This window comes from Mytilus trossulus, chromosome 9, assembly GCF_036588685.1.
Source record: "Mytilus trossulus isolate FHL-02 chromosome 9, PNRI_Mtr1.1.1.hap1, whole genome shotgun sequence".
Classification (NCBI taxonomy): domain Eukaryota; kingdom Metazoa; phylum Mollusca; class Bivalvia; order Mytilida; family Mytilidae; genus Mytilus; species Mytilus trossulus.
Window position 1 is genome coordinate 71,815,752 of NC_086381.1, and position 10,808 is coordinate 71,826,559.

The window sequence follows — 10,808 nt, forward strand, 5'->3', positions numbered from 1 at the left end:
AATAAGGACACACTATGTAGTTGTGCATATTGACTGGAAATTGCGATTCAATTTTTTTTCTAGGAGTTACGCCCCTTTGAACTTATTTGCTTCAATGTATTTCTGCAACAGTTTGTCATTGCAACTCCTCTCAAACCACACAACAGAATTTCACAAAACCTTTTCAGATAATAAGGACATACTTTGTAGTTGTGCATATTGACGGGAAATTTCGATTCAATTTTTTTCTAGGAGTAACGCCCCTTTGAACTTATTTGCTTCAATGTACTACTGCAACAGTTTGTCATCGCAACTCCTCTCAAACCACAAAACAGAATTTCACGAAACCTTTTCAGATAATAAGAACATACTTTGTAGTTGTGCATATCGACGGGAAAGTGCGATTCAATTTTTTTTTCTAGGAGTTACGCCCCTTTGAACTTATTTGCTTCAATGTACTTCTGCAACAGTTTGTCATCAAGAAGTTTTCAGTTTTGATTTTGATTTAGGTGCAATACCACCAAATCATGGAACGTCACATCTGGTTGCATACAAAAGTAGGTCTAAAAAAATATTCCCTTGAATTTGACCGTTGTAGGTAATTAATCTTACATTTTATTGCAGTAAAACTATTTCTGTGTCATAAACATATGTCTTTGGTATTTCAAAGCACCATTATTTTTTATTTGTGATTTCTATAGAAAATGTTGTCATCTTGAGGTTACATGGTGACTAAACCTTGTACACAGATAGAATTAAAGAACCTTAGTGAGCACGCTCACATACCCCATGTCCCCACATGTCATTGGAGAAATTAAATAAGTGTAAGAAAAATAAATTGTATAAGAAAAATTAATTTCCTGCCAATATGCACATCTTAATAGTATGTCCTTATTATCTACAAAATTTCATGAAATTCTGTTGTGTGGTTTCAGAGGAGTTAAGATGACAAACTGTTGCAGAAGTACATTGAGGCAAATAAGTTCAAAAGGGAATCGCAATTTCCCGTTGATCTGCACAACTACATAGTATGTCCTTATTATCTGAACAGGTTTCGTGAAATTCTGTTGTGTGGTTTGAGAGGAGTTGCGATGACAAGAAACAGGACTGACGGACGGACTGACAGACGGACTGACGAGTCAAAAACATTATACCCTCCGCAACTCGTTGCGTGGGGTATAATAAGGGGAGAAATTTGATTGGTTAACTTCCAATGATGGTTGTTTTCTTATATGCAATGGAATGTGATGTGAAACTTTTTCTATAGAACTGGACAGGTTAAAACTTTACTCATGCCAAGTATTTCTTTATTTGAAACAAAGATAAATTCTGCACAATTTTTTGAAAAGTGCAAATTTAACAAAGACTAATAGGGGAAAATCAATGGTGGTATTACACCTAGAGCCTTTTTTCATAGTTTTTTCCATGAATTGTTGCTTGTGCAAAAAAATCTCACTTCCCTTCAGCAAGATTTGCAAGGATTGATGGTTTTTCTCCTCCATGTTGCTGTGCAAATTTCTCTAGATGCTGTTAACCTTGATTTGCTGGCTAAAAATCATTTCAAAATAACACTTCTTGTCAAAAAGCCTCATCTGTTGAATTTTCTTTTCTTTGTTTACATCAACCTTAAATGTGAACAAATAGTATAGCATTTATATTTAATATACTTGTCCGTGTAGGCCTTTGTAGGGAATAATGTTAAAATACCAATTTCGCTGCACCAGATGTGCAGATCAACAAATAGTTTTCATCAGTGATGTTTGAGGCCAAATTATTACCATGCAAAAAACATATATATTTTTTCTACCATGCATGACAAACATGTACATTTACAAATGTAATTTTAATACAATGGCATGCATTATCAATAAAATACTTTTTGGGGTTCTTTTTGTAAGGTATCCCTCTTTTCATTCACATTGACAAATGTAATTTTAATACAATGGCATGCATTATCAATAAAATACTTTTTGGGGTTCTTTTTGTAAGGTATCCCTCTTTTCATTCACATTTATAACTTCATGTACAAAAAAATAATAAAGACAAAGTATAAAAGAGACTTTAATCAGTGCGGGGCCACTAGGATATTTGCCCACTTTGCACCAGCACTATGATGATTTCCTAGGCAGGGAATCGAACCCTGGTACACTGAAAAAGTCTCATAAATATACAATGATTATAATGGTAGCACAAATTTTTTGGGCAATATATACAATGGTTTACTTGAATGATCTGTTTGATATTCTAAAAACTTGGATCATAATTTCAAAAATCTAAAATTTGAAAACTTTTTAATAACTTTAATTAATAATCTAATTGATTTAAATTTTATACAAACCCGACTATACACAAGTTACTGTAAATTCATTTGCATTTTTTCCCCATTTAACCATATGCTCCGCAGTGCCCAGCTTTATATGACCGCAGAGGTCCAACCATGAACAGTTGGGGCAAGTATTAAAACAACAATTAAGCTTGATATAGCTCTGAATTTGGATTGTGATTAAATAGTTGACACAACATAGGTTTCTATCACAGAATGAATTTTGTCTAAGATCTTAAACTTCGAAACTTCGAAACTTCAAAATTTTAAATTATGGTCCAATACCCACAATCTAATTACATGGTTAGATTCAGCATATCATAGAACCCCAAAATTCAATTTCTGATGAAATCAAATAACGTACAATTTTACACCCTTTAGATGTTTCGATCTCAATGTGGAGCAATTTAATTCTAACCGGGCCAAAATATTAAAAATCTAAATACATGGTTAGATTCAGCATATTGAAAAACCCCATACATGTATATTCTATTTTTGTTGAAGTTAAAGTGACATCCAGCGCATAATGAACATGATGAAGTCCAAAATCAACACTTGTATTAACTATAAAGTTCTAAAAACATCTTAAACCCTTGAAAAACACCCTATAAAATTACAAGATTTATTTTGTTCTATTGTCATTCTCTTACCCAGTTCAAACCCTACCTTTGATAAACATCATTCTCCCATCAACTTTTTTTATGCAGACACCACTGTATTGATCTGAATCATGCATCTGATGAGTAAAAACCCCTACAAAAGAGTTTTAAATGTTTTTTTATTTTTGTGCTTTAACACCACTATCTCAGGTTAGAGAGAGGGTTTAAAATTTGGATCCATCAAATACGTTTAACCTAACTGCAGTTATACTATATGCACAATATGCCTGTCCCGACTCAGTATCTTTAGTGGTTGTACATGTAGCTTGTTAATCTTTTTATATTAGACTGGCAATAAGTTCGTCCTACCTGAATTGTTTCACATTAGTACTCATTGGGGCTTGAATGGAGAGTTGTCTTATTGGTAACGATAACACATCTTTTTGTGATTATATTCATGTACAATGTTATCAGATTATAACATGGTATTTTTCATATCGCATGTATTATCAGCCCTAGGTGCAATATCAGCCCAAAAGCCGCATGGCTCAAGGGCTGATATTGACCCAGGGCTGATAATACATGCGATAAGAAAAATGACATGTTATGATCTTTTTATCATATGCTTCAACAATGGAGAATAATAACGGCTAAAATCATAATTAATCATTTTACGTGGTTACCAGATAGAGTTCAAAGAGTGAAAAGATTACGGACGTCGGACTCATAATTAAGTTCATTCGATATGAATACTTTCGATCATCTGCTCAACAGAGAAGAAAAATATTTTGTTATAGATGAATCGACAAAATATATAATTAAACAATATACATAATTAACATTGTTTGGAGGTCAACTTTTTTAAGCAACTTTCTAAATTAATATGTTTGAAACTGTTTTAAAAATGCAATTATTTTTAATAATTTGTTTGTTTCTTTTTTTTCTAATTATTTTACACAATATATTCTCAAGTATCCAAATATTGTTTTGTACACTTCTTTGTAAATTGATGTGTTTTCACTGAAAACGTTGCATTGAGGTGTATTTTCCGGAATTTTCCGAGTATCACCGGAATGCCATGCGATAATGTTACGGAAAGGCATGCGATAACAATCGAAGCAAATGATAAACTTTTCATATCAGCCCGCCAAGCACCAATCGAAAAATATGGAATTTACGTTAATTAAATGCTATTATCACACAGTAAAAATGATATGTTATTTAGTCTGAGTATATGATAAATATATATATTTCATGTATTTTTGATCTTATTACATTACCTTTGTGTTAAATCAAATCAGAAGAGGGGGACTTGAAAGTACATGTAATCCATGGCTAACAAAGATGCAGCAATATGGATGATTTTGAAAATTAAGCATGGGATCATGTAAAATGGCAATATTTACAATTGTATCTAAACTATTGTCAGAGTCTGTATAAGAATTGTGAAAGTATAAAAAATGAAGTAAGGCTACTCTATTCTGACATGATATTGGGGGATTATCTAAAAATAATATATATTAAGAAATACTTTATCATGTTTATTGTAGTTTTAACATTGGTAGGCATTATAATATATTCATGATTATTTTTGCACAAGCAAAAGTGAAGGACCAGTTTAAAGTTCACAAAATGGTGTCTTGCATTTTGTCAAAATTGAAAAACAAAGAATTTAGTATTTCCATCAATTTTGTTCATTAAACATAGTAAAATGATGTCCATCTATAATAAAGCAGGTGTAATGGATATATAGCAGTACCAAGAAATACTTACAAAGGTTTTGTTGAAAAAAAGTACGATGATTTTTACTAGTTCACATTTTAGAAAGATTTAAATAACCATAAATTGAAAGACTGCAAACTTCTATGAAATATGTTGAAGTTCTTCTATCAAAATAAAATCTATTCGATATTAAAGATTTTTTTCATTCTCAGAGTGCATCTTACAATTCAAAGTAGTAGATAGATTTGATAAGAACACATATTCTTCTATTTGTCTTTTAGTTTCTAAGCAAAAGGGATCTGCAAAATGATATTATTATCTCGCAATTTCAACAAATACATTACTATTTACTTTACCTAAGATGGGATGAATTAGATGCACCCAACATTTGTTTTTGGATTTGATATATATTTTGTAATAAAAGTGTTTAGGCCTGTCTTTCGTTTTTGTTAAAATGCTTTTTCCATATGGGTTTTTGTGTTTCTGTATTACATATGACGTAGCTCTGTACTTATACATTCTGTCAGAGAGTTACTTTTCTATGAATATGTTCTATGACTTGTTTTTTTACTGTTACGAATCACAGTTAATGACTAAACTCAACAAAGACCCATCGAAATTTATTTGATAAATTCAACAACACTTACCGTTATCTTGATGATATTTTTTCATTAAATAATCAAGAATTTTCTCAATATACTGCTGAAATTTACCCTAAGGATCTTACTTTAAATAAATCAAATTTATTCGGTAATAACTGTCCTTTCCTGGATTTAGATATTTCGGTTTTAAACAGGAAACTACACTCTAAAATTTACAACACAAGAGACGACTTTTCTTTCCCTATTGTTATTTTTTTCATTTTTAAATGGTGATGTTCCTTTGGCACCATCTTACCGTGTTTATATTTCACAACTTGTTTGTTATGCCCATGTCTGTTATGACGTTTTTAATTTTAACGAACGCAACCTATGTATTACTGGTAAATTATTAAAACCAGGAATATCATGGATATCTTTACCATAAATTACTTAAAACCTTTACTGAATTTTTCCATAGACATGATAGATATAAAGATTTGTTTTGAAGCTTGATTGTACCTGTAGCAAACTTATTTCATACCGGATAGCACATCCTCATTTTTACGGAAATGTTGTTAACAGTGCCCAGAAATTTAGAAATGATCCATGTAAACTTGTCGCTCCCTTAAATAACTTATTCTAAAAGGTTACCAATTCAACACTGTAATAAGATCATTGAACATTGTTTTATTGGTATAAATATTGATTTTGATATCAGTAGATTAAAAGATTAACTAAATATTACTGGTATGTTATATACATACATGTATACATATTCATGGATCTACAATCTGTCGATACCTGTAACTTGGCATTGCACAAGGTCATGTTTTTCTCTGGCTGTTTAAGACGTCTTTACACTAAATCCATTGGATGTTGGATGTGTACAGATTGATTGTTTAGTCTTAGTTGCATGATTTTTTATTAGTTGTTAATGGCTTTGAACTAGCTGTGTCAGATAACTGTGAGTACTCTCGAGCTCACATCTGTTCATTGTGTCTTTTTGTGTCGGGATGTTTAAGTACCCAGCCACGTCCACTTGTATTTTTTGTCTATCTGACAAGTTAATAAAATTGAGAATGGAAATGGAGAATGTGTCAAAGAGACAACAACCTGACCTTGGATAAAAACAACAGCAGAAGCTCACCAACAGGTCTTCACTGTATCGAAAAATTCCCGCACCCAGAGGTGTCCTTCAGCTGGCCCCTAAAAAAATATATTTACTAGTTCAGTGATAATGAATGCCATACTAATTTCCAAATTGTACACAAGATCTAAAATTAAAATGATACAAGACTTGGGATAGGCGCAAAAATGTGGCGGGGTTTAACATGTTTGTGAGATCTAAACCCTCCCCCTATACCTCTAGCCCATGTAGAAAAGTAAACGCATAACAATACGTAAGCCTTTATCAACTGATTTTTATAGGTCCTTCTTATGTTGTACTGTTATACCACTGTCCCAGCTGGTTAGGGGAGGGTTGGGATCCGGCTTACACGTTTAACCCCGCCACATTATTTATGTACAAAAAATGTATGTACCTGTACCAAGTCAGGAGCCTGTAATTCAGTAGTTCGTTTGTCTATGTGTTATATGTACATGTACATGTACATATTTGTTTTTCATTAATTTTTTTACATAAATAAGGCCGTTATTTTTCTCCTTTGGATTGATTTACATTGTCTTTTCTTGGCCTTTTATAGCTGACTATGCAGTATGGGCTTTGCTCATTGTTGAAGGCCGTACGATTACCTACAATGTATAGTTGTTAATGTTTGTGTCATTTTGATCTTTTGTGGATAGTTGTCTCATTGGCAATAATATCACATCTTCTTTTTTATATGGCATCATTTAACTAGAGGCTTTAAAGAGCCTGTGTCGCTCACCTTGTTCTATGTGCATATTAATTAAAGGACACAGATGGATTCATGAGCAAATAGTGTTTTGGTGATGCGATGTGTTTGAAGATCTTACTTTATTGAACATTCTTGCTACTTACAATTTTCTCTATCTTTAATAAACTTGGCCCTTTCCAAAAATTACTGTTAATTTAAAAGTTATCATGTACATATTTTTAAATTACTGTACAATATCTAAGATACAAGGTATACAGAAAAAGGAAAACAATTTTGGACATTGAACGAGTTACCAAGGCAACAAATCATGTCTTAATTTGCATCATGTGCATAATTTGTAAAATTTCTTGATTTTCTTTGTTGTTCTTCAAATTTTTAAGTATATTTTAGATTGAAAAGGAAGTGCCAACCTAAGAAACAACTTTGGTGATATTTTGTTAATAGCATAAAAGTTGTAATAAAGCATCTGTTAAATTATTATGATTATTTTGTTGTTTCTTGGCTGATATGTTTTCACAACAGATACATTGTATAAAGATAGCAAACTGTATAAACTCTGTATTTTTCATCGTTTTTGTGAAAACAGTATATATAATACCTAATTGTGACGTCATCACATAAAAATCTTCATGTTTTTCATGTTTTTGTTGATATTTCTTGATCCTAATATGCATTTTTAAACAGTATGTGCCAATTTGAAAAAAGTTATTTAAAATTTGTTTTGGCCTTAACCAGGCCGAGGTATTTCTTAGTACTGCTGATTATCAATTTCACCTGCTTTATTATAGATGGACATCATTTTACTATGTTTAATAAACCCTACTAATTTACCCAACTTACCGAATTAAAGCAAGACAATCATAAGTCATGTAAGTATCTGAGATGTTCCTTAATGTTTAGAATAAAAAGATTGACGTGAGGGTAATGCTCTGAGCCATCGGTATAAGTCTACAGATTGCTCTAAAGCAATTGTATACCAAAAATTGTTGAAAATTGACTATAAAGGTCAATAACTTCTTTAGGGGTCACTTGACCATTTTAGTCATGCTGACTGATTTGTAGATCTTACTTTGCTGAACATTATTGCTTTTACAGGCTATCTCTATCTATGATACTTTTCAAGATAATAACCAAAAACGGCAAAATTTCCTTAAAATAACTAATTCAGCCCAGGGGCAACCCAACAACCAGGTGTCAGATTCCCCTAAATATTTCAGGACAGATAAATCTTAGCTTGATAAACAATTTTAACCGTGTCAGATTTACTCATAAAAGCTTTGGTTTCAGAGTTAAAAGCCAAAATCTACATTTTCCCCTTATGTTCTATTTTTAGCTATGGTGCCCATCTTGGTTGGTTGCCCGGGTCAATGGACACATTTCTTAAACAAGATACCCTAATGATGATTGTGGCCAAGTTTGGTTAGATTTTTGTAAATTAAAAATTTTTGTAAATTAAAAATTAAAAGTTAATAATATATGTAAACATGGTTAAAGACAATGGACGATGAAGACTGACGTGAAAAGATGAGAAAAGCTCACTTGGCCCTATGGGCCAGGTAAGCAAATCAGACATGGAGTCTATCCATGCTAAAATTTTACAAACATGCCTATCGGAAACACTTGCAATATTGGAAAAATCATGGTGTATGCAATTTTATCCCCACCAACATGACCAATGCAATGTCTAAAGGGAAACAAACAGGAAGAAACCTATCAAAAAATCAACAGACCATTTATACAGCCACCAGTTGAAAGAAGTTCAGGCTGACAAAATATTATTCGTACGAAAAGAAAATTCGCAAAAGAATCCATCTACCATTTTGTCTTACATGTCTTAGTACTAACACGAATAAATAGAACAATTTTTTTTATACAAAGAAGGGCTGCAAGGTATGTGACAACTGCTAGACATGATGGACTCCCTACAATAACTAAGAAAGGAAACCAGACTTGTTATGTTTTACAAAAATGACAGAAACATGTTTGAAAATATATATCATGAATATCTGAAGAAGCCATTTGCGCCAAGGAATAAATGAATAAACAGAAAAAACATAATGTACATCTAAAACTTAAAAGACAACCAAGTAACACACTTGCATATGCATATTGATGTCCTTCATGCCACAGATCCTTGAGTTTAAGTTGTACATTGTATATCATAAGAAGACCATAAGAATGATCCAGGGGAGGATCCAGCAATTTAAAAAAAAGGGGGGGGGGTATTCCAACAATAATTATGTCCCCATTTAAAGCTTCAAACTCCCCTGGATCCGCCAATGTGATCTACCACCAGATATGCAACAGGCAGACAGACACCAGACGGCTGATGCATCCAAAAGGTCAAAGTGGCAATTTTTAAAGCTCAAATTTCACAAGTATATCAATTTCACTGGATCTCATCACCTGACTAAACAATCGTCTTGTTAAACAGAAAACAAATATAAAATATCTTAAATCTTTGACTTGTTGAAGAAGGAGTATATTTCTTTATTTACATGCATGATTTATAATTTAAATATCCGACAAAACAGTCAGAAGCAAGCTTCCGTACAACCAACATGCATGAGTAACGAATAAACAATAAAAAGATAAAAAAAAACCTTTTTTCTTCAATCCATCAAAAATACATCTATCTGCAACAATACGTTAAAATTCAGTTGAAAGATTGACATATAAAATAATGATTATATAACGGAACGATTTTACCTGCAAGCTGCCATTTTGTCCTATTTAATCGAAGCGAATGAATCCAAAGGTGTTCCGAATAAGATCTTCGAAAGAATATATGTGAAATTTCAGACGTGCTACTCATATATATGTCGAATATTTTTTCTATTTCTTACAATTTCTTGGAGAAAATTAATCGAAAACTGCAGAAAGTTCCCACCAATTTACTCAAATAATAATATAAGTGATATATATCAGTTTTTTTGGTGGAAAACCAAAAAAGGCGAATTAGCCCAAACGCCCGTTTATAACTCCAGCTAGATATGCACTTTACAGACGGTCATATTTCATAAACCGATAATTGTTCAAATAGTTGTCCGATTTAAATGTTTGGAAGCGTTTTGGGGAGATATTATCTAGCTGTATATCATATTAAAACCACAAAATGATAACATTAACATAACAGGTTGAAATTAGTACAAACCTTTGGGCGAATTTTTTTCAATTACCCCAAAGAATTTATTACCCCAAAGGTACCAATTTTACATATAAACGGACACCAACAATCTATATTTCGATTATATATATATATGTTTACCGTCTTAGAAAAAAATATCACTTCAAAGGGTTGAAATTATATTTCGGGGAAAATATGTTACATCTTCCCTTCCCCTTCTTGCATATTTTATAGCAACCAAATGCAGATTGTTGCCATGAATACATCAAAACACATTATACGTATTTAATTCTTTTAACTACTAGGTTTCAAATATATGAAAAATTTAATATATACATATGCACATATATGACACGGTAATCTTAATTTATAAAAAACCAAGGAAAGGGGTATTGTAACAATTATAACAGAAAATTTCAAATATTTTGTCCTTATTGTATATTGCTATCTTATGGCATACTTACACAGCCCAAATTGCATGAATTCGTTACCTTAAACTAACATATTGACACATATATTTGTACTATTTTAGCTTAACTCTTGCTGCAGATGGATTGCACCGTAAGTAGTAGCTTAAGTGAATAACCGCTTTGTATTATGTCTTGTGTTTGTATCAAAATA

General features: G+C 32.0%; 1 long non-coding RNA gene across 1 annotated transcript; it reads right to left on the bottom strand.

Moving 5' to 3' along the window:
* Positions 1 to 1,450: 1,450 nt before the first annotated feature.
* On the bottom strand, positions 1,451 to 10,267 carry LOC134684184 (uncharacterized). The gene is made up of 4 exons (XR_010101194.1): positions 9,770 to 10,267; positions 6,323 to 6,410; positions 2,969 to 3,055; positions 1,451 to 1,604 (listed from the first exon to the last, which is right to left on the bottom strand). It is a non-coding gene; the product is annotated as an uncharacterized LOC134684184 (long non-coding RNA).
* Positions 10,268 to 10,808: the final 541 nt, after the last annotated feature.